Source organism: Nicotiana attenuata, unplaced genomic scaffold (assembly GCF_001879085.1).
Source record: "Nicotiana attenuata strain UT unplaced genomic scaffold, NIATTr2, whole genome shotgun sequence".
Taxonomy (NCBI): domain Eukaryota; kingdom Viridiplantae; phylum Streptophyta; class Magnoliopsida; order Solanales; family Solanaceae; genus Nicotiana; species Nicotiana attenuata.
The window spans coordinates 240,475-262,961 of NW_017670920.1; positions in this window are offsets into that span (position 1 = coordinate 240,475).

A 22,487-nucleotide genomic window follows, 5' to 3' on the forward strand; every position below is an offset into this window, starting at 1 on the left:
TACAAATATATGTTGATGACATAATCTTTGGGGCCACCACTGATAAGATAAGTAAGGATTTTGCAAAACTAATGGGGAGTGAGTTTGAAATGAGTATGATAGGTGAGCTTAACTTCTTCTTAGGCTTACAGATCAAACAAAGTCCAAATGGAACCATGATCCATCAGCAGAAGTATGCAAAAGAGCTTATCAAAAAGTTTAAAATGAAAGAATCAAAAGAAATAGACACACCCATTGCAACTGCCACTAAATTAGACATTGATGAACCTAGTTCATCAGTTGATCAAAAGTTGTATAGGGGAATGATTGGTTCACTCTTGTATCTTACTGCCAGCAGACCTGACATTGTTTTCAGTGTAGGGCTTTGTGCTCGCTTTCAGGCTAATCCAAAAGAATCTCACTTGACTGTTGTCAAAAGGACACTAAGATATTTGAAAGGCACCACTGATCTGTGTCTTTGGTATCCTAAAGGTAGTAATTTCAATCTAGTAGGATATGCTGATGCTGATTATGCAGTTCCCTTGTGGATAGGAAAAGCACCTTAGGTATGGCTCACTTTCTTGGTTCATGTCTTGTATCATGGGCCACTAAAAAGCAAAATTCAGTGGCCTTATCCACTGCTCAGGCTGAATATGTTGCTGCTGCATCTTGTTGTGCTCAACTACTATGGATCAAATGTCACGACCCAAACCCCGCACTGGTCGTGATGGCGCCTCTCGTGAAGACGATGCCAGCCAACTAACCCAACTCGTCTTTTCAAAAATAGTTAAACATGAATAGACAGATTAAATATGACTTAATAATATTAATTAGCGGAAATATAACCCACCACAGCCCTTATCGGGGTGTCACAAGTCACGAGCATCTATCAGAGTATACATACAACTACAAGACCTAAAATATACAAGCCGGAATAATGAACCAAAAGAGAGAAAAAAATGGTGCTGCGAACGCAGGCAGTCACCTCGCTACTCCTATAGCTCTGCCTCTGATCAGCCAAAACCCCCTACCAGGTGATCAATACCTGCATCTGCACGCGAGGTGCAGGGAGTAAAGTGAGTACTCCAACTCAGTGAGTAATAAGGGTAAATAATAACTGAGCAGTAAGAAATCACGTAAAGCAAACCATCATGCTATATAGGGGCAGTGAAAAACCCTTTGAGAAAAACAGTGACGCTGTAAAACCTTCAGAAATATCTTAGCTCAGTTTAAAACCTCTTTTGAAAATGATCTTTTCAGCGGTAACGCAAATGAATGCCAAAAACAAATAGTGCAGATAAGCACAGAAGTCCGTCTCTCGGGCACCACACTCGGTTATCAGATAATACCAGAACAACAGGTAAATATTGCAAGAAGAAGCACAAACAACATATAATGGCAGACAAATGAAATAAGGTAAACACATCAAATAGTACTAGTACCACTGCGGCGTGCAGCCCGCTCACATATCGCTGCGGCGTGCAGCCCGATCCATTTATCGTCGACGGCGCTCACTGGGGGTGTGCGGACTCCAGGAGGGGCCCCTTACGGCCAAGTGCAATATCAAGCCATCTCGTGGCATCAAATTTAGGCCCTCGGCCTCATATCAGTATCAGTATATTACTGTTGCGGCGTGCAGCCCGATCCAAAGTATCCTCACAAATACAGGCCCTCGGCCTTACTCAGTCAACAAGGTCACATAAGCCACTCGGGCAACAGTAAAACATGATGCTCAGCCCAAAATATTTTTTGGAATTATCATTTCGAGTGTTTAAGGCATAATAAACTTGGGTGGGTTTTAAAACAGTGGAAAATACAGGACTGAGTTCAAATATATAATTAAATCAGTGAGGAGTTATCAACAACAATCCCTGAAGGGTTCAAATAGTTGGCATGAAGCCCAAATATGGCAATCAGCCCAAATTATGATGATAGCAAGTAATTTCAGTCAAATATGCAGTAATTTCATCAATCGGGACGGACCAAGTCACAATCCCCAATGGTGCTCTACCCCACGCTCGCAATCCGGCGTGCAAGTCACCTCAATATAGCACTACGATGTGCAAATCCGGGGTTTCAAACCCTCAGGATGTCATTTACAATCATTACTCACATCGAACCGGCGAATTCTCTAGTCTCGCGACGCCTTTGCCCCTCAAATTGGCCTCCATGCGCGTCGAATCTATCCAAAATCAGAGCGAATACATCACAACATGCCAAAGGAACAATACCCAATCGAAAAATATTAAAAATCCCGAAATTGACAAAACCCGAGCCCCGGGCCCACTTCTCGAAACTCAGAAATTTTTACATCAATAGATTCCTTATCTCCTCACGAGTTCATACATACCAAAAGTTCTCAAATCCGACCTCAAATGGTCCCTCAAATCCCCAAATCAAATTTCAAATCCCTAGGCCCCAAACCTTCGAATTTCACCCCAAAAACAAGTAATCTAGTCAGGATATTTGATGATAATCCCATATTATTGACTAACAATGACCGCAAGTGACTTATCTCTAGTTTTCACATGAATTCTTACTCAACAATCACCCAAAAACGAAATTGAAGATTAGGGTATAGAACCTTACCTTTTTGATGAAGAACTTGAGGGATTTCTTGTTGGATTTCACGGATTGGACAACATTTTTGATGAACAAGGCACTTGAGCTTCTTCCTCTCTCTAGAATTGCTCTTCCCTCTCTCTAAAAGCTCCAGAAAAACCCAAAATAACAACCCCAAACGAGTTAAATGAAATGGGGTTCGGGTCTTAAAAACCCATTTTTGTACTGCCACACTGCATGGGGCACCGCATGGGGCGCCGCGGTAGTGTAAAATTCTGCGCTGCTTTTGGTAATTTTATAATAACTTCTTGTAGGAGTGTCCGAATGACAAACGGTTTGAAGCGGTAGAAACTAGATTCGAAAACCTTTCATTTGATAGGTCGTTCATCACATAAATCCTTATATTTATTCAGATATTCTTGTCCAAAGTTTGGTCTTGTGCTGCTCATTCGAAGCTTTCGTCTAAAATGAAACTTTTCAACTTGGCTTGGACTTAGGCCTCTCTTTAGACCCAAATCACTTATAATATGCCCCGTACACTTATTATCATATCCAATTGATATCCATCATATTAATAGTCCTCGTTCGCAGACAAAATAATATAATTAGCGCACATCAATTTTCTTAATAGCACTTCAAAAAAATTTCTGGGGCGTTACATCAAACAGCAGCTGGTAGATTTTGGAATTGAAGTTGGTTGCATTCCTATATTCTGTGATAACACTAGTGCTATTAGTATGACAAAGAACCCTGTTCATCATAAGAGAACTAAGCACATAGATGTTAGACACCACTTCTTGAGAGATAACTATGAGAAAGGATTGATCTCCATAGAATTTTGTGCTACTGATAAACAAATTGTTGGCATCTTCACTAAAGCACTGAGTAGAGAAAACTTTGAGAGGAACAGGTTGGAATTAGGGATGATTAAGATCACCTGATAGGTCCGGCTCAGAATGCACAATGAAAAAAAATTATTTTTTGGCTAGGAATTCTAAACATGTGTAAATATCTAGATTAATTCTTACTCAGCTTCATACTTTAATTAGTATACTCCTGTGACATGTGTTTATATGACTCACTGATCTCTTACAAAATTTTCTCTATTATGGCATTTGAGGCATGTTCAAGAGAGTTCTAAATGAAGAACTATGGGTTCATATGAAAGCTCAGGTATGTTTTCTATACTCTGCACAATTAGAAAGATTAATAATTCAATCATGACCAGAAGTCCTATACTTGTCAAATTCCTAGAAAATTCTATCCGTTAGCATTGAACCAGTTCCGTCCATCTAGAACTCTAAACCGTAATTTTTGCCTTATATCTAGGGAAGCCAAATAGATCATTTTATATCTAGGGAAGCCAAATAGATCATTCAAAATCTGGAATTTCAGGTTGATTAGACTCCTATTTTACCACTGCAAAGGATGCCGTTACTTATTAAATGTGTAATCCCCTTTAAATACACATCAATTCTCTAGTCTTCATCATAACTCTAAACCGTCAAAAATTCGTTGTCATCTTCACTTACCCTCTTCTCCAAAATTCCCAAATTTTCTCAAATAATCAACGATCATGTCTAACCCACAAGAAAATCCTAGAACTCCTCCACCACCATCTTCCTGAAATTCATCCTCAACCACTCCACCCAGTGAATCTCCAAAACCTAGACTACGAAGGGTAAAAATGCTTGCTAGAAAGACTGTGGCATCTGGTTCTCTGAGGAAGGCTTTAAATGAAAGGTTGAAAGCAAGCCAAGTGAAAGCAAGCAAAGCTCAAAAATCTGATTCCAGCTCTGAGTCTAAATCCTATCAATCTGCTACTGAGGGGGAAGGACATGGGTCTTCTGACTCTGAAAAGACTCAAAAATCACCTTCCAAGGTAAGTTCACCTGTAATTGAAAATTTAGAACTAGGTTTGTTCTGGTTGGACCCATTAGGGATGTTGAGTTGCCTGAGATACATAGGAGTGGAGGTAAAAAGATGTTAGAAAAAGAAAAAAAGAGGGGAACTGGGAATAGTGTAGTACCTGCTATTTATGAGGTTGAACATGAAAGGGTAGAAGCGAGTGGCCTGAAGTCAGGGGGGAGTGGTTCTGGGGAAGCTGCTGAGGGGTTGGTTCAACTGAGCAAACAGAGAGATGAACCTGTTTCATCTACTGAAGAGACCCTGGCTGATCTGCTGAAAAAGGCTGGGGCAAGCTATGACCCAAAGAAATGCAGAACTCCCACAACAAAAGCTCCAAATGTTCCCAAGCCTTCCAAAAAAAGAAAAGTTTCATCCCCAACACCTACTGCCTCTTCAGTGCCTAGGGGTAGAGCCACAAGAAGCAGGGTAAAATAGAGTGAAGCTGATCTACAAAAAGCCTTAGAAGAAAGCAAGAAAAAGAAAATGGATAAGGGAAAGGGAAAGATTGCAGAATCCTCAGAGGCTGTTGAGGAAGAGGAGATGGAACTGGTCCATCAAGAAAGGGGTACAACAGTGGAGGTTCCTACACCCAAGCCTAAAAAGCCCAAGACTTCCTCCAAGAAGTCTTCCTCTGTGTCTGAGGCTGTTGAACCTTCACTAGCCAAGAGGACAAGATCTGCAGTGAAAAACAAGCAATGAAGAATTTCTGATGATGAAGACTGGAGTGGAGAAGAAGAAGAAGAATAAGATTCTGAGAAGGAACAGGACAAGTTTGCCATGTTTGGAAGAAGGAAAATTTTGAAGGGAAGACTGTTGAAAGACCTGGTGCAACCAGGAATGATTAGGTTGGTGGATGCTTTAGCAGCTCAGGGGTGGAAGGACATGGTCCTTCAGATGGATGGTAGGCTTGCCAGGAATGAGCTGATTGAATTTATGGCAAATGTTGTGGTTGAGGATGGCATAGTTAGAAGCCTGGTGAAAGGAGTTCAAGTGTAGTTTGATGCACAGAAACTGGGAGAGATTCTGGACATACCCTCTGAAGGGTTTGATGACTACACAATGCAAAGGTGGCCTTGCCTGGACTCTCTCCCTACTGCCCTAGAAATCACCAAGAGGTTTTGTGATTCAGAAGAAGTGAATGAAGCCCGGGCTGTGCAGAAGAGTGAAATGAGGCCTGAGCACAAGGTTGTGCTTGAATTGTCAACAAGTGCTTATTGCCTAGACAGGAGAGAAGGCACGCTGCCAACTACATGGATCTGATCCTTATGGAGTGCCTGGAGAGAGGAAAGCAAATCAATTGTCCTGCTTTCATTGTCAAGCTGCTAGACAGGGTCATAAATGGCTCCAAGGCTCATGCTACTCCTTATGGCTTTATATTAACCACAGTTCTGGACAGGCTGAATGTGCCTCTGAAGAAATGGGAAATGGCCTCAAGCAAGGAACACTTTGGCATCAATACTCTGCTTGCTTGTGACTATCCAGTCAATGCTATCACAAATGAACCTGGTTCATCCCAGAAGACACCCATCAACAGCAAAGTTAGAAGTCTGGTTAAGGAATGTACAGCCAAGGATGCTGAAATAGCTAGGCTCAAGGCACGTGTGGTTGAAGTGGAAGCTGAGAGGGATGGTCTCAGATCTGAGCTAGCCAAAGAAAAGGAGAAGAATGATGGAATTCTTCAGAACATGTTGAATCTTCTCCAAACCCAATCCCAACCCTCTAGTTCCTCCAAGCCTTAGGACTTCTAGATCCTGTCTCCTGAGCTTGTTCAATACCCCCAGTGACCCAGATTAGGGATTTTTCTATCTTTCTGTTTTCTTTGCTCATGGTTGGAATGCTTTTCTTTCTTTTTGTGGATTGTAGGTGGCAACATATCTCTATCAATGACAACTGATGTTTTCTCTTGTTCAATGATTAATTTGTCCTTGATAGGTTAAATATGTTTGTTTGATTACTGATGATTGCACCATGATTGCACTTGCAGTTGCCCCAGTGGCCATGAGTATTTATTAAAGTCTGGGATTCACATTGTGTATGCAACTTTTCGATGATATCAAAAGGGGGAAGAGATATTGTGCTTTACACATTCTGAAATAAGTGATTTTTATAACCTAATTAACCTGGTCCTTGATGATATGTGAATTTTCTAAGTTTAGTGTTGATGGTTAAACTGAGTTCTTACAGGTTCCAAATCAGTAAAAAGCACAGAATTTGTCATCATCAAAAAGGGGGAATTTGTTGGCCCAAGAACAGGTGAAGTTTTGAAGAATGACAAATGAACACAGTCATGGACTAGGTCCATCTTGTGAAGCACAGTCATGATCAACCTATACATGTGAGAGGCACGTGAAGGAGATAAGTCCTACTGATAAAGCAGCAATATCTCCTGATCTGATTGAAAAGGTTGCATATTAGATAAGGAGAGAAAAGTCTCCTTATATGAAGAGAACACAATCCAGGATAAAGATAGTGTTAGAGTTGGATATCATCGTGAACTCTTCTGATAGAAGAGCAGCAATTGAGTCCCAATCAAACTCTGATTACTAACCTATTAGATAACAATGATTGTTCTCTTTTACAGGCATTGCACAAATGCAGAAGTTAAACTAAATTGAGAGCAAAAGAGCAAGGCGATTTTGCAAGCAATTTATGTAAGATTTGAGTGTGCACTCCGGAAGCTACTTGAACGAGATAGAAGAATCAGTTCCATTGTCTTTCTTTTATTCTAGTTCAATTGTAGTAGGTGGTTTAAAATTGTACCTTTCAGCTTTCATAGAAGCAATTGTATTAGGTACTTAGAGTGTTCAAGTTATAGCTAACTTGAAGTTGTCACAACAGTTGAGGTTGTGTGCTACAATGGGATTAGAGTTAATCCTTAGGATTACAAAGAGTTTTGTAAATGCTGTTTTGGCTCAGTGATTTTAGTGGAAGTTTGGGAAAATCCTATTGAGTAGTAGGTCGTGGTTTATTCACCTTTTGAGCCAGGTGTTTTCCACGTAAAAATCTCTGTGTTCTTTATTTTAAGTATTTATTATTCCGCAAATAGTAGTAGTTGGAACACCTAGAAGAACCAGGTTCTTCTATAGAGTAGTTAAGCAAAAAATTGGGTACCACACAAATCAACCCCCTCCTATGTGGCATTAACGTTTAAAACATCATTAGCTCCATGTGGATTCGATCTCGACTCCTTGTTGGGTTTTATTATTGCAAACGACAGTGTCATACCTCATTAAAGGCGTGCATTTGGACGAGATCAGTTGCCCACCCTAATACGAGGAGGAACTATTGCACTAGCATAACCTTCGTAGGCAATGTCCGGTGTGGAGCTACTCTTGGTGGAGGTGGGGGAGGAACGATCATATTGTCATGAGGTACCTTGCCTCTCCGATTGACTTGTGTCTCATGAGCTACCTCCTCTACTTTCTTCTCCTCACCGTCCAATTCTCCCAAAGGCAAATTTCTGATCTCATTGTTCGCCATGGTTGTACCTAAAACTTCTCACACAAGTTAGTAACACGGAAGGAAAAGATGATATTCCAAAAACAAACCCAAATATATAGCTAACACCATTTTAACTCCTCGGCAATGACACAAAAAATTGATCCACGTCCAATCTGCACTCAATAGTGAGTGGAAACGGTCATTGGAAGAATAGTACCCCAACAAGAGTCATGGTCGATTTCCAGAGGGATTTTAATATGGGTGTTAATGGTATATACTTGACAAAAGTAAATGGAACAACCAGATTGCACTTCCAAACAAAGGGTTTTGATTTTTAATTCTAATTTACTCTAACGATTATAAGTTAAGAGAAGAAACTAGAAAGCGAATGATTGTTTTTGGTTTCTTTCCAAGTAGTTAAAAAGCCTAGGAATGTGACCTTAACCTAGGTGTTCACCTAATAAGTTAAATACGTTAATACTTGTTTTTTTCATTGGGGTGTATTATAGCTCTCAACTTTAAGTTACCCACTCAATACCTCTCGGTCATAAAGTGATTTTGCCTAATTTGGCTTTCTCAAGCCTAAATGGTATCAAGCTAAATTTGATATGAGCTCAAGTCAGGTTCTCAATATCTCTAAATCAAACCCTTTAATTAGGCTAATCAAAACCTTAATTAGCTCAATTCCTTATTAGCCAAGTTTACTGTCATGACCCAAACCGATGGGCCGTGATGGGCACCCGGTACCTTACTCAACCGAGTACCAACATAACGTATCTTTTCATGTCATACTATCAAAGATAACAGAGCCGGAAGGCTGCCGTGAGATAAGTAAAATACAATATGTGATTTCAACTTATACATAAGACATACGGGTCTAAAAGACCAAAATAACCACTCATATACCGAACCTAGACCGACAAGGCCATACAATCTTTTACGTACATGATATCTATCTACAAGCCTCTAAGACTACATAATTTTTCATAAAGGTCGGGACAGAGTCCCGCCATACCAAATAATACATGTCTAAATCATACTAACCAATCAAGAAACTCCGAAACAAATGGAGCGCACCAACATCTTCCACTGAGTTGATAGCCTACTTGGAGGGCTCTCGATCTGTCTATCGGGACCTGCGGGCATATAACACAGCGTCACCAGGCAAAAGGGGACGTCAGTTCGAATAATGTACCGAGTATGTAAGGCACATAAATAAGTACATAACAGTCGTGGAAGAAGAATAGAGCAAATAACTCAACCTGTAAGACTGGATAACTCTGTAAATCATGAAATACTTATAGTGTCATGCATATGTGTATGAATGTCATGTCGTGCATAGGTACATGTGTTCATAACATCATCAAGCCTCTGAGGGCATCCCATCAAATCATCTCGGCCACTGTGGGCAAATCATCAACGTATACCAACTGATCAGGTGGTGGTGTGTATATAACACCGTAACCTTTTCTCATATCCCATATACATATAGATAGATACATATATATGCGTATATAACACTATTTGGTCATGGATCAATGTATATGAATGCAATACATGAAAAATATGTCAATAAAATCTCTTGGAGTGTCATAAGACCATTATTCCTTTGAATTATATCATGAAGTAAACTTTTTCAACATACGTATTTTTCTGAGTCCCATGAACAGATGATAGTACAATATGACACATGGGGAATCAAGAACATAAGAATCTCTAACATTTCTATGAATAGAGTCGTGTATGGAAATTGTGCATTTGCACATTTCGTTTGTGTCGTATGGGTCATGCCAAAAGAAAGAAGGGATAGCCTTAACATACCTGAACCAATTCTCTTTTGCGAAAACACGTAACGGCGGATCGAAGTAGGGAAAATCCGTATGATATCTTGAGAAGATTGCACTGTACTTCCTTAAAATTGCAAAATCTCATGTTGCTAAGGTGCTAAAAAATTTCGTTGGAATCTCGTTGGATTCACGTTGCTAACGTTGGAGTCATTGTATGAATTGGAGATGTATGAATTGGAGAAGTCTTATGAAATTCCTCACGTTACTTTGAGTTGGAGAAGTCTTATGAAATTTCTCAAAGTTGTGAGCTTCTCCAGCAGTAACCTTGAGTTCTTGATTCAAACATCCCTTTCTTAGTCTTTGAAATGTCTTTACTAAGTGGGTGTGGGCCCCACATCTTTGATGACTAAGTCCCATGATTTACATAAATAATCCACCTTGGCATGTGACTAATGAGTCATTTATTCAAGACCTCTATGGCTGCCACCTTTTAGCTTATCCATCCTCAACCAATCATCCACCAACATCTTAGTTAATTATTAATCCCCCATAAACCAATAATTACTCAATTATCCAAATAATTAAGAATTATATCAAATTACTTAAAAATACTACTCACTTTTAACACGCCTTATACACCTTACTATCATGGTCATGTGATACCTTGTGTGACATTAGTCCATAAATACCGGGTATTTTAGCTCGGCCCGTATATTATCCCAACAAGCATAACTTGGATGAAAATTCATTTTCTTTGACTTGCTTCCCCTCTCACCTTCACGAATTTACTCATCACATGTTTGAAATAGCATAATCCTTATAATGTCAAAATAATATTTTCCTTGGACGGATGTCAATTACCTTTCGACAAATTTAACGTACAATACTACAGGGTACAACACCGTCGTAATTTTATACTGCAAAGTGTAACATCATCGCAATGTAATAGTGCATGGCGTAACATCATCGTAATAAATATTGCAAGGCGTAACATCACCGTAATATAATACTGCGGAACGTAATATCGACGTAATATTATGGGGCGTAACATCATTCCCCCCTTTGGAACATTCGTCCTCGAATGTTGACTGATGCTCTTATCATTTTCATAACCTATGTCTTCCGAATACTTTAGTACTCTCCTTGCCATAGACGATATTTCTGTGAATAAATCCAAAGTCTAGGGTATTCCCACCTGTAGGTCTCTTTCTTACACCACGGCATGTGATCGGGATTCTTCCAATCTCGTAACTCTTGCTACCTTCTGTCATGCAGCCTGTACGACTTTTTCCTTATAAGTACGCCTATGCGACTCTTCTTTCCTTTTTCCTCCAGCTTTTACCTAATCTCTAGGCTTCACTTTCTGAACATATACAGAACTTGATAAGATGTCCCTCTGGGCATCTATGGGTATACCGAAATTCTTCGTTCGGTACATTGTTGAACTCACGAATATTGCTATACCTTATTTCGTTCATCCATCCGTATGACTTTACTGCACCTAGGTAGGTCATACTATAACATAACTCTTACCTCGATTTATCCTTACTGAGGTCCGCTACCAAACTCCTGGTTACTTTCGTTGCTTATCCCATATGTATAAATCCAAGTCCTTTAATGCTCCCTTATTATTGTCTATCTTAATAATGACGACCTAATCTCATCTCATACTTTGTGACTTTTGTCCATCTATTGTTGATTCATCTCAATATTGATCTACAATTTACCACTGATAACTTGGAACTTCTTACGTTATCACTAGGGCTCACGTTGCATTGAGGAACATTTGGAGTGATTTTCCTAACCCACCTGGGGGAGATACTATACTTCCATAACTGTATTTCATAGCATCCCATGTGATTCACCTTAAATCCTGTAAAATTCATGAAATTCCTTTTTTTTCTCTCTCTCTCTCTTCAAATCATCACTCAAGCGAAGGCCCAAACATCATCCTTTATCTATCACAATTACACCCTTATTCTACTACCAAGGCAGCATTCCATAGTCTTAGACTTTTGAGTTTATTCAGGCTATACTGGGCTTTCTATAACTTAGAGAAACCATCAGCTCTCTTGTTTTCATGGGTTTAATCCTGAGGACTTATCCATTCTCATCATCTTCTCACTTGCCTTTCCTTATCCTTACTCATGTCTTCCTAAAACCTTATCGCTCTACCATACTTTAGCTTGCGACTGATTTCCTTATGCTTTTTTGGAACATCAAGTGAGACATCACATCATCTCAAACTCTTCTTTACTCTTTTAACTAGACCTCTCGATACCTAGAAACCATAGGCTGGAAGATATGCCACTGTCGACGCCGCTATTGATACTGAATCCCAGTGCTTCTAGCCTTCTATCCGAAGTATGGACTATTCCCAACCTTTTGCATCTGAGTATCTCATACGCTGTTCAGTTTTACCTTACTTACCTTAAAATCTCACATCACACCTTCTATCTCTTTCATGACCTCCCTTCCACATAGGTATAATTCATATTCACAACTTGAAGCTCTATTATAATACTTGCACCTCTGGTGTATCCACAATCCGTTAAGAGGTTCATACTGACTTCTTATGAGGCTGGTATCCTTCTAACGGGCTTTATCATAGAGCCGTTATAGAATATGGCTATGGTACTAACTCTCTTGTACCTGTGATATTTAAGAGTAATACTGCAGTATTCTCAATCACGAGGTCTATAATTTTCTAGTTCCAACAATCAAATTCCTAATTTACTTTGTTGATGTAACTCTTTAGTTTCCTTCTCCTTTTGATCAGCCTTTATGCTTAAGCTATCTTCTGATCTTTGGCTCATGGTGTTACTTTAGCCTTTCATGGACGCTATGGAATATCCGTGATACCATTACCTAACAATTTAACCCTTTGTCTATGACCTAAACTTAATTCTTTCTTTTAACTTACACCGGAGTATTCTACGGCTGTACGATTGCCAACATATATGCTGCATGTATTATACCCTGAGCTCTTAGGTGTGTTCATAATGTAACTAACTCGGGATCATTGATCAAATAATTCCTTTCGTTCCTTCTTAGCTTTCTTTTAATGTAAGTTATTACTTTTTCTGGTCTTTCTGCCTCCTTGCGTGCATACTAAGCTTATCTTTGTTCCCACGCATACCGGAGTTTTCGTGCAACTTATATGATCTCGAATATTATTTTTAATATTTCTTCCCGTTCATTAGCCACGATAGGTGCCACTTTCCTTTGAAGTGCTTACAATGTTATTGTGAGACTATTGTTACACGACCATTTCCTTTTTAGGTCATTGTGCTTAGGTTGAAGCCTTCTTTCTTATTTCCTCATCTAGTCTTTCGTTGTAGTACTTAGGGAGAACCCTTGACTCTTGTAAGGCTGTAAGCTTATTACGGACCTTGTGATGTCCTCCCTTGCCTATAATTATTCGTAGTTGCTTACTTTCATGCCCTTGTGCTTGTAGGGTTGCTTCTGAACTTATATTTTGACTGTCTTCCTAGTGGCACTCTCTTTTATTCTCGTAACATTCATACGATACGATTAACTACCCTGACTCCTATTTGAATATATCTCAAGTATTATAATTACATTACTGCGGGGCTGAATTCTCCATGTTGGGGTTCACTATATTTATCTTGCATGATCTGCTGATTTGTCTGTAACCTCTTGTCTAGTCATGACTAGGCTCTTCCTGAATCAACTACTAACTACTCATAGGCCCATTCTCATATCCATATTCCGCGTAATCTTTCTTGGGTTATTTCTTTGTCTTAACTTACCTCACGTACGGGCTCCTTATCTGTCAATAACATCCCGTGCAGGAACCCTTACTTCCTTTTTTTTGACGTCGTGCTTACATAACGTTCTGGAATCATAGCATATCTGTAACATTTGTATAAGTGCAATCTCATCCATTTCTCATTTTTATCGCATTCTTCCTTTACGAACCATCTTTCTAAATGTAGGCATCGTCGTATTATGGATAAGGTCGAGTATAGGAAATTGTGTTCTTACAACTGAGCTCTACCACACGATCTAGAGTAAGAAGAAACAGTGACAGTCCTAAATTTCCTGTAGCCTCCTGCTTATAAGTGTGGTGCACGACACACCCATAAACCAGACTCTACTAGACACGGCTTGTAGACTCCCTAGGACAGAACTGCTCTGATACCACTTTTGTCACAACCCAAACTGATGGGCCGCGACGGGCAGCCGGTACCTTACTCAACCGAGTACCAACATAACGTATCTTTTCATGTCATACTATCATAGACAATTGAGCGGAAAGGCTACCGTGAGATAAGTAGAATACAATATGTGATACCAACTTATGCATAAGACATACGGGTCTATAAGACAAAAATAACCACTCGTATACTGAAGATAGGCCGACAAGGCCATACCATCTTTTACATACATGACATCTGTCTACAAGCCTCTAAGAATACATAATTTTTCATAAAGGTCGGGACAGAGTCCCGCCATACCAAACAATACACGTCTAAATCATACTAACCAATCAAGCAACTCCGAAACAAATGGAGAGCACCAACATCTTCCGCTGAGCTGATAGCCTACTTGGAGGGCTCTTGACCTGTCTATCAGGACCTGCGGGCATGAAAGCAGCGTCCCCAAGCAAAAAGGGACGTCAGTACGAATAATGTACCGAGTATGTAAGGCACATAAATAAGTACATAACAGTCATGGAAGAAGTATAGAGCAAATAACTCAACCTGTAAGTCTAGATAACTCTATAAATCATAAAATACTTATAGTGTCATGCATATGCGTATGTATGTCATGTCGTGCATAGGTACATGTGTTCATAACATCATCAAGCCTCTGAGGACATCCCATCATATCATCCCGGCCACTGTGGGCAAATCATCAACGTATACCAGCTGATTAGGTGGTGGTGCGTATATAACGCCGTAACTTTTTCCCATATCCCATATACATATAGATAGATACTTATATACGCGTATATAACGCCATCTGGTCATGGATCAATGTATATGAATGCAATGCATGACAATTACGTCAATAAAATCTTTTGGAGTGTCATATGACCATTATTCCTTTGAATAATATCATGAAGTAAAATTTTTCAACTTACATATTTTTTTGAGACCCACGAACAGATGATAGTACAATATGACACATGGGGAATCAAGAACATAAGCATCTCTAATATTTATATGAATAGAGTCATGTATGGGAATTGTGCATTTGCACATTTCGTTTGTGTCGTATGGGTCATCCCAAAAGAAAGAACGGATAGCCTTAACATACCTGAACCGATTCTCTTTTGTGAAAATACGTAACGGCGGATCGAAGTAGGGGAAATTCGTATGATATTCTTAAGAAAGATTACACTGTACTTTCTTAAAATTGCAAAATCTCATGTTGCTAAGGTGCTAAAAAATTTTGTTGGAATCTCGTTGGATTCACGTTGCTAACGTTGGAATCATTGTATGAATTGGAGAAATCTTACGAAATTCCTCACGTTACTTTGAGTTGGAGAAGTCTTATGAAATTTCTCAAAGTTGTGAGCTTCTCCAGCAATAACCTTGAGTTCTTGATTCAAACATCCCTTTCTTAGTCTTTGAAATGTCTTTTCTAAGTGGGTGTGGGCCCCACATTTTTGATGACTAAGTCCCATGATTTACATAAATAAGCCACATTGGCATGTTACTAATGAGTCATTTATTCAAGACCTCTATGGCTGCCACCTTTTAGCTTATTCATTCTCAACCAATCATCCACCAACATCTTAGTTAATTATTAATCCCTCATAGACCAATAATTACCCAATTATCCACATAATTAAGAATTATCTCAAATTACTTAAAATACTACTCACTTTTAACACGCCTTATACACCTTACTATCATGGTCATGTGATACCTTGTGTGGCACTAGTCAATAAATACCGGGTATTTTAGCTCGGCCCGTATTTTACCCCAACATGTCAAACTTGGATGAAAATTTACTTTCTTTGACTTTCCCCTCTCACCTTCACGAATTTACTCATCACTTGTTTGAAATAGCATAATCCTTATAATCTCCAAATATTATTTTCCTTGGACTGATGTCAATTACCTTACGACAAATTCAACGTACAATACTACAGGGTGCAACATTGTCGTAATTTAATATTGCGAAGCGTAACATCATCGTACTGTAATACTGCAAGGCGTAACATCATAGTAATATAATATTTCAAGGCGTAACATCATCGTAATATTAATACTGCAAGGCGTAACATTATCGTAATATAATACTGCAGAACGTAATATCGATGTAATATTGCAGGGCATAACATCATTCCCCCCTTTGGAACATTCGACCTCGAATGTTAACTGATGCTCTTATCATTTCATAACCTATGTCTTCCGAATACTTTAGTACTCTCCTTGCCATCTAGACAACAGTTCTGTGAATAAATCCAAAGTCTAGGGTACTCCCACCTGTAGGTCTCTTTCTTACACCACGGCATGTGATCGGGATTCTTCTAATCTCGTAACTCTTTCTACCTTCTGTCATGCAGCCTGTACGACTTTTTCCTTGTAAGTACGCCTATGCGACTCTTCTTTCCTTGTTCCTCTAGCTTTTACCCAATCTCTAGGCTTCACTTAGAGAACATATACAGAGTTTGATAAGATGTCCCTCTTGGCATCTATGGGTATATCAAAATTCTTCGTTCGGTACATTGTTGAACTCACGAATATTGTTATACCTTATTTCGTTCATCCATCCATATGACTTTACTGCACCTAGGTAGGTCATACTATAACATAACTCTTACCTCGATTTATCCTTACTGAGGTCCGCTACCAAACTCCTGGTTACTTTCATTGATTATCCCATATGTATAAATCCAAGTCCTTTAATGCTCCCTCATTATTGTCTATCTTAAGAATGACTACCTAATCTCATCTCATACTTTGTGACTTTTGTCCATCTATTGTTGATTCATCTTAATATTGATCTACAATTACCACTGATAACTTGGAACTTCTTATGTTATCACTAGGGCTCACGTTGCATTGAGGAATATTTGAAGTGATTTTCCTGACCCACCTGGGGCGATACTATACTTCCACAACCGTATTTCATAGCATCCCAATGTGATTCACCTTACGTGGGTATTTTAATCTTGTACAATTCATGAAATTCCTTTTTTTTTCTCTCTCTCTTCAGATCATCGCTCAAGCGAAGGCCCAAACATCATCCTTTATCTATCACAATTACACCCTTATTCTACTACCAAGGCAACATTCCATCTGTTCTAAATGCTACTAGTCTTAGATTGTTTTGAGTTCTTTCAGGCTATACTGGGTTTTCTATAACGTAGAGAAACCATCAGCTCTCTTGTTTTCAAGGGCTTAATCCTGAGGACTTATTCATTCTCATTATCTTCTCACTTGCCTTTCTTTATCCTTACTCATGTCTTCCTGAAACCTTGTCGCTCAACCATACTTTAGCTTGCAACTGATTTCCTTATGTTTTTTCAGGGACATCAAGTGAGACATCACATCATCTCAAACTCTTCTTTACTCTTTTAACTAGACCTCTCGATACCTAGAATCCATAGGCTGGAAGATATGCCACTGTCGATGCCGCTATTGATACTGACTCCCAGTGCTTCTAGCCTTCTATCTGAAGTATGGACTATTCCCAACCTTTTGCATCTGAGTATCTAGTACGTTGTTCACTTTTACCTTACATCCCTTAAAATCTCGCATCACACCTTCTATCTCTTTCATGACCTCCCTTCCACATAGGTATAATTCATATTCACAACTTGAAGCTTTATTATAATACTTGCACCTCTGGTGTATACACAATCCGGTGAGAGGTTCATACTGACTTCTTATGAGGCTGGTACCCTTCTAACGGGCTTTATCGTAGAGCCGTCATAGAATATGGCTACGGTACTATCTCTCTTTTACCTCTGATATTTAAGAGTAATCCTACAGTATTCTCAATCACGAGGTCTATAATTTTCTAGTTCCAATAATCAAATTCCTAATTTACTTTGTCGATGTAACTCTTTAGTTTCCTTCTCCTTTTGATCAGCCTTTATGCATAAGCTATCTTCGATCTATGGCTCATGGTGTTACTTTAGCCTTTCATGGACGCTATGAAATATCCGTGATACCATCACCTAACAATTCAACCCTTTGTCTATGACCTGAACTTAATTCTTTCTTTTAACTTACACCGGAGTCTTCTACGGCTGTACGATTGCCAACATATATGCTGCATGTATTATATTCCAAACACTTAGGTGTGTTCATAATGTAACTAACTCGGGATCATTGATCGAATAATTCCTTTCGTTCCTTCTTAGCTTTCTTTAAACGTAAGTTATTACTTTTCCTGGTCTTTCTGCCTCCTTGCGTGCATACTAAGCTTATCTTAGTTCCCACGCATACCGGAGTTTTCGTGCAACTTATATGATCTCGAATATTATTTTTAATATTTCTTCTCGTTCATTAGCCACGATAGGTTCCACTTTCCTTTGGAGTGCTTACAATGTTGTTGTGAGACTGTTGTTACACGACCATTTCCTTTTTAGGTCATTGTCCTTAGGTTGAAGCCTTCTTTCTTATTTCCTCAGCTAGTCTTTCGTTGTAGTACTTAGGGAGAACCCTTGACTCTTGTAAAGCTGTGAGCCTATTACGGACTTTGTGATGTCCTCCCTTGCCTAAAATTATCCGTAGTTGCTTACCTTCATGCCCTTGTGCTTGTAGGGTTGCTTCTAAACTGATATTTTGACTGTTTTCCTAGTGGCACTCTCTTTTATTCCCGTAACACTCATACGGTACATTTAACTACCCCGACTCCTATTTGAATATATCTCAAGTATTATAATGACATTACTGCGGGGCTGAATTCTCCATGTTGGGGTTCACTATATTTATCTTGCATGATCTGCTGATTTGTCTGTAACCTCTTGTCTAGTCATGACTAGGCTCTTCCTGAATCAACTACTAACTACTCTTCGGCCCATTCTCATATCCATATTCCGCATAATCTTTCTTGGGTTATTTCCTTGTCTTAACTTACCTCACGTACTAGCTCCTTATCTATCAATAACATCCCGTGCAGGAACCCTTACTTCCTTTTTTATTTTTCGACGTCGTGCTTACATAAAGTTCTGGAATCTTAGCATATCTGTAACATTTGGATAAGTGCAATCTCATCCCTTTCTCATTTTTATAGCATTCTTCTTTTACGAACCATCTTTATAAATGTAGCCATCGCAGTATTATGGATAAGGTCGAGTTTAGGAAATTGTGTTCTTACAACTGAGCTCTACCACACGATCTAGAGTAAGAAGAAAGAGTGACAGTCCTAAATGCCCTGTAGCCTCCTGCTTATAAGTGTGGTGCACGACACACCCATAAACAAGACTCTACTAGACACGGCTTGTAGACTCCCTAGGACAGAACTGCTCTGATACCACTTTTGTCACGACCCAAAACGATGGGCCGCGACGGGCACCCGATACCTTACTCAATCGAGTACCAACATAACATGTCTTTTCATGTCATTATCATAGATAACTGAGCCGGAAGGCTACCGTGAGATAAGTAGAATAAAACATGTGATACCAACTTATACATAAGACATACGGGTCTATAAGACCAAAATAACCACTCGTATACTGAAGATAGGCCGACAAGGCCATACAATCTTTTACGTACATGACATCTGTCTACAAGCCTCTAAGAATACGTAATTTTTCATAAAGGTCGGGACAGAGTCCCGCGATACCAAACAATACACGTCTAAATCATACTAACCAATCAAGAAACTCCGAAACAAATGGAGCACACCAACATCTTCTACTGAGCTGATAGCCTACTTGGAGGGCTCTTGACCTGTCTATCGGGACCTGCGGGCATGAAATGCAGCGTCCCCGGGCAAAAAGGGACGTCACTACGAATAATGTACCGAGTATGTAAGGCACATAAATAAGTACATAACAGTCATGGAAGAAGAATAGAGCAAATAACTCAACCTGTAAGTATGGATAACTCTGTAAATCATGAAATACTTATAGTGTCATGCATATGCGTATGAATGTCATGTCGTGCATAGGTACATGTGTTCATAACATCATCAAGCCTCTTAGGGCATCCCATCATATCATCTCGGCCACTGTGGGTAAATCATCAGCGTATACCAGTTAATTAGGTGGTGGTGCGTATATAACGCCGTAACCTTTTCCCATATCCCATATACATATAGATAGATAGATACATATATACGTGTATATAACGCTATCTGGTCATGGATCAATGTATATGAATGCAATGCATGGCAAGTACGTCAATAAAATCTCTTGGAGTGTCATAAGACCATTATTCCTTTGAATAATATCATGAAATAAACTTTTTCAACTTACATATTTTTCTGAGACCCCTGAACAGATGATAGTACAATATGACACACGGGGAATCAAGAACATAAGCATCTCAAATATTTCTATGAAGTCATGTATGGAAATTGTGCATTTGCACGTTTCGTTTGTGTCGTATGGGTCATCCCAAAAGAAAGAAGGGATAACCTTAACATACCTGAACCGACTCTCTTTTGCGAAAATACATAACGGCGGATCGAAGTTGGAGAAATCCGTATGATATTCTTGAGAAATATTGCACTGTACTTCCTTAAAATTGCAAAATCTCATGTTGCTAAGGTGCTAAGAAATTTCGTTGGAATCTCGTTGGATTCATGTTGCTAACGTTGGAATCATTGTGTGAATTGGAGAAGTCTTATGAAATTCCTCACATTACTTTGAATTGGAGAAGTCTTATGAAATTTCTCAAAGTTGTGAGCTTCTCCAGCAGTAACCTTGAGTTCTTGATTCAAACATCCCTTTCATAGTCTTTGAAATGTCTTTACTAAGTGGGTGTGGGCCCCACATCTTTGATGACTAAGTCCCATGATTTACATAAATAAGCTACCTTGGCATGTGACTAATGAGTCATTTATTCAAGACCTCTATGGCTGCCACCTTTTAGCTTATCCATCCTCAACCAATCATCCACCAACATCTTAGTTAATTATTAATCCCCTAAACCAATAATTATCCAATTATCCATATAATTAAGAATTATCTCAAATTACTTAAAATACTACTCACTTTTAACACGCCTTATACACCTTACTATCATGGTCATGTGATACCTTGTGTGGCACTAGTCCATAAATACCGAGTATTTTAGCTCGGCCCGTATTTTATCCCAACATGCCAAACTTGGACGAAAATTCATTTTCTTTGACTTGCTTCCCCTCTCACCTTCACGAATTTACTCATCACTTGTTTGAAATAGCATAATCCTTATAATTTCCAAATAATATTTTTCTTGGACTGATGTCAATTACCTTACGACAAATTCAATGTACTATACTACAGGGTGCAACATAGTCGTAATTTAATACTACGAAGCGTAACATCATCGTAATGTAATACTGCAAGGCGTAACATCATCGTAATATAATACTGCAAGGCGTAACATCATTCTAATATAATACTGCGGAACGTAATATCGATGTAATATTGCGAGGCGTAACATTTTACTAGACTATGTACCTCTTTCCTAAGTAAGAACCAAGTCAAATAGGCATGAATCAATGTTTGCAATTATTAATTCTAAAATTAAAGCATAAACTAGGCTAAATAATCAACAGTCACTCATAAAAAAGCATTAAATTAAATACACATAAGGTTTACATACTAGGGTTGGGTCATAACTCTAGTAAGAATCTATCTACTCATAGTGAAAAATAAATGAAACAAAGAATAATACTAATTAAGCTCATAATCTAAGATTAAATGATAAAATATGATGTTTAAATCCTAAAATAGTCGCAAACATCCTAAATAGAAAAATACAACGGTTACAGAAGGTCAAACTTCGAAACTTGACCTAAAAATGTGATTCTCGTCTATTTATAGTGGCCCAAAATTGGCTGAGAGAAATGCCCCTCGGGAGGTTCTGCGGCTGAACAATTCTATGTGCGGTCCGCAGATTGCTTCACCTTGCACGGAGTTTGATTCTGTTGCCGCACAATTTTGGTCTGCGGCCGCACAATTCTTGTGTGGTCCGCACTTCAAGCAAGGCTTCAGGTTTTGGTCATTTGCACACTCTCTGAACTTTGAATTATTAATCAGTGCAGACCTTGTTCTCCGGCCACACAATTCATGCTTCATCTAAACCTCTACTCGGCTTCTTCACTTGTTCTGCGGCCGCAGAGAGAATTTTGCGGTCCGCACTTTCTTCTACGGTCGCAAAAATCCTTCTGTTGACCGCACTTCTTATGTCCTACGCCCCTTCTTTCCTTGTGAGTCGAAACATTCCTTTTTGAGTCGGATTTCATCATGGGAGCCCAAACTTCTAACATTCCTGCAATTTCCACACTTTCATTAGTTTTGGGAACATTCAATACTTTCAGACTAAAATAAAAGCAAAAAGGTGATAATAAGTGGTCAAAATCTACACTTATCAGTCAGGCATCTTGAGCTAGTGATCAGGCCATTAGAGTGGAGGCCACTTCTGCACTTCTTGTGCAGATTCTGGTGTTTGTTCCAGCGATGTTTAGCGGAGGCTTGCTCGCATCGTCATTTGCCCTGAGACATGAGGTAGAGCTGCACGAGTTTCGCATGCCCTGAAGTCCCTTTCTTATCTTTTGTATTGTTATTTCATTTAGACAGTTGTATTTTTATTTTAGACCTTGGTTGGAGTATTTTATTTAGCATCTCAAGTACTTGTGATACCTGATTCCCGGATTAGACTA